At 43.3% G+C, this 3016-nt stretch overlaps 1 pseudogene; it reads right to left on the bottom strand.

Annotated features, from left to right (window-relative positions):
- Positions 1-111: 111 nt before the first annotated feature.
- Positions 112-1188, bottom strand: LOC103584409 (annotated as a pseudogene).
- Between the last annotated feature and the right edge of the window lie 1828 nt (positions 1189-3016).

Raw genomic sequence — 3016 nt, 5'->3', positions numbered from 1 at the left:
ATAGTATTATCTTTCTTAAGGGTATTTTTAAATGAAAGCAAATTTAAATTGGTATGTTTTCTATGACAAGAATGAGGTTTTAGGGAAGCCACTTTATAATAAGTTTATTCACTAATTGGTTAATTGATTAAGTAAATCATCAATAAACAGTTCCTTGTCATTGGCGTTCAATACAGTGGTTACACGTCTCCACTCTGTTAATCCCATTGGTTCTGGCAGCCCTCTGTCCAGACTCCTACTTTTAGTTATTCCTCTTTGCTGCTGGGATGAAGCACTGTACTCTGGCAATTCCCATTCTGACCAAGATATATCTGCACTGTAGTAACGTTGCCTTGATCGTCAACGTGCTTCAGCCACGCTTGATGTCCTTTGCTTATCCTGAGTCCAATAAGGTGGTTTCCAAGTTCTTTCCTGTGTTCATCTGTTAGACCAATAACAATACCCTGAACTGTCTTTATGAGTTTCCCATTCTCCATTAATCTGAATTGCTGGGCTCCCAGGAAGTGGGGGCAGAGCAGACTGGGATATTTTCAGTTCTGGCAGGTTAGTGTAGACGGGAGAATCTGCCTTCCTTGATTTGGAGGTGTAGTTACCCTTATCTGTCCAGTGGAGCTGCTGCTAAGCTCATCACCAGATTCAGAATTTCTCTATGTCCAAGAATTCTGAACTGGGAAAGTGATCAATATACATGTCCTATTCTGGCTGGAAAGTTTAGGAGCTTGTGAGTCATTGTTAAACTTTGCATTATTATGGATCAGGTCCAGGCTTAGGTTGAGAGTCTGACTTGGATTATAACGGGGTCCAAAATTCTGATTGTCTTCATGAGTAAGACCTGATCCTTGGACAGATGGCTCTCCAAAGCTTAAAAGCTCAGGCAGTTTGTTCTCATCCTCTGTGGTCTCTGAAGGTGGAGACTCTGCGTCGTTTTCACAGAATTACGTGGCAGTCCAGCCGCCTGTATAACAGGTAGCATTAGAGCTTTGCAGACGACCTCCTTAACTTCCTGTGCTGGTCATAGAATGCCTGGGGATTCTCACCTGGTTGACTTGCCACCAGTCGTCCCTGTCTTTTTCTCAGGGGTGTGCCACTCCCCTTGTTTTGTCACTCTCTCTGTCCTCTGCTCCATTCCAGCATCCTGTCCCACTGTAGTGTGCACTTGTCCATCCTCCCACTTCTGTCAGCCACTTTTATTCAACAATGTTCACCTCTCAAAAAGGCTGGGACACCCCATTATGGCCTTATGGCTTGTTGGATGGACATAGCTTAGATGAAGGAGATGTAAATATCTGGCATTACATTTAATCCAAGGGCCTGGTGGCCTCGTGGCAGGCAGCTCCCTCTTCAACCAGCACCACAGCTGCAGGAGGCCTAAGCAAGCTCAGCAAGTGCTCACATGGCAGCGGCCGAGACTGGCCCCCGAATATCCATGTCTCTCACAGCAGCCACCCCCACCAGCATGGCAGGCAGCCCGTGATGATGGTGCAGCTTGCTGGTGCCAGAGTGGACAATAAGTACCTTGCCCTCCAAAAATCAGGGTGTCAGGATGTGTGTTTTGGCTGCTGATCACTGCTTTTGATTGCTGGGTGGCCGGCAGAGGCTGATCATTCTTCCAACCCCACAATCTGAAGCAGCTTTTCTGTCACAAGGGTATTTAAAGAGCTAGTACTCTTTTGAAAATTTATTTTATTTTATTTTTATTTTGCCTTGGCAAGCCTTAGTATCAAATCGAAGCAATTTTATGTTTTGAGTAAGGAGTGGATGAAAGGGAAAGAGACTTTTGAGGGTTAAACACTCCAGTCCCCTCTCCCAATCACTGTGGCATGGGCTGTCAATTATTGAAAAGGTTTGCATTGACTGTAGCTTTCTCTGTGCTGCCAGTCAACGGTGCTTCTAAAGCTCTTGGGGAAACAATTTGGATACTATACGTTTTTTTTTTTCCTGAAAAGGGGGAACTAACAAGCTTGCTAACTAATACATTTTACTTTAACAATATTAATTTGTCAGTAGATCCATGTGTCTTCTCTTCAGCATCCCATGGAGAGAGCCCAAGTTATCCATAAGAAGATAGCCAAGAAGGAAGAAGAAGAGTGTAGGTCAAAATGTCTCTGGAAGAAAGGAGCTGGGAGAAAGTATTGGGCTTTATTCTGCACAGCCTCAACATTTTGTAGCCTTAGAATGTCCTGGATTTCTTTATCCTCTTTCTTCTAGCTAGTTATGCTGGAAAAAGGAATGCAATGGCTGCTCATTTCTACATAAAGAGTAGCACAATTCTAAGTGGATTTAGGTGGGTGGTTTAGAGTCAACATGTGGCAGGGCTGGTGGATGCTGGGGTGGGCAGTGGTAGGGGATGATCCTTCATGCATCAAAGACTGAAAAAGATATAAAAAGACGAACTAACTGTAAAGTTTCTAGAAGGCAAGTTGGGACTGGGATCTTATTCTGAGTCTTAGCATTAATTTTGTAAGCCTGGTCTAAGTCATAATAACTTGTCATGTTTCTGGGGCATTAGGCTAAGAAGCAGAGTTGCTGGACGTATAACTCCATTTTCTTCTTACATTTGATGTTTCCTTCCGGCTTTAATTGGCCTCACTCAAAGTCCTCTGCTCTCCAAAACAGTGTTAGACTGCTCTTTCCTCTAGAGTGGACAATGACTGAATCACTCAGGGATGGCCCATCCACAGGCTGACCAGTGACACATGGCAGACTTTCAGATGGAGGAATCTTTCCAGAAAGTCCAGAAATTAAAACTGTTAGCTGAGACAAATAGGCTTGATCTCTCAGGAATTTGAAGTAATAAATCTACAGGGAAGTTGTTAGTTGATGATGGTTGCTGGAGCAGAAAGTTTTGATAGTCATGGTTGGTGTGGTCTTTCCTTGAGCTGGTTGTTAGCAATACAAAGATATAGTGAAAATTTTTGTGATTTCTTATCCTTTCATTCCTACATTGGTCAATGAAATTGCTCACTTTTTTCCTCTCTTTATGGACACTTTACTAGAGCAGCATTTCTCAACATTT

Source organism: Galeopterus variegatus, unplaced genomic scaffold (genome assembly GCF_000696425.1).
Source record: "Galeopterus variegatus unplaced genomic scaffold, G_variegatus-3.0.2 Scaffold54429, whole genome shotgun sequence".
Taxonomy (NCBI): domain Eukaryota; kingdom Metazoa; phylum Chordata; class Mammalia; order Dermoptera; family Cynocephalidae; genus Galeopterus; species Galeopterus variegatus.
This window is presented reverse-complemented; position numbering and strand designations above follow the sequence as displayed.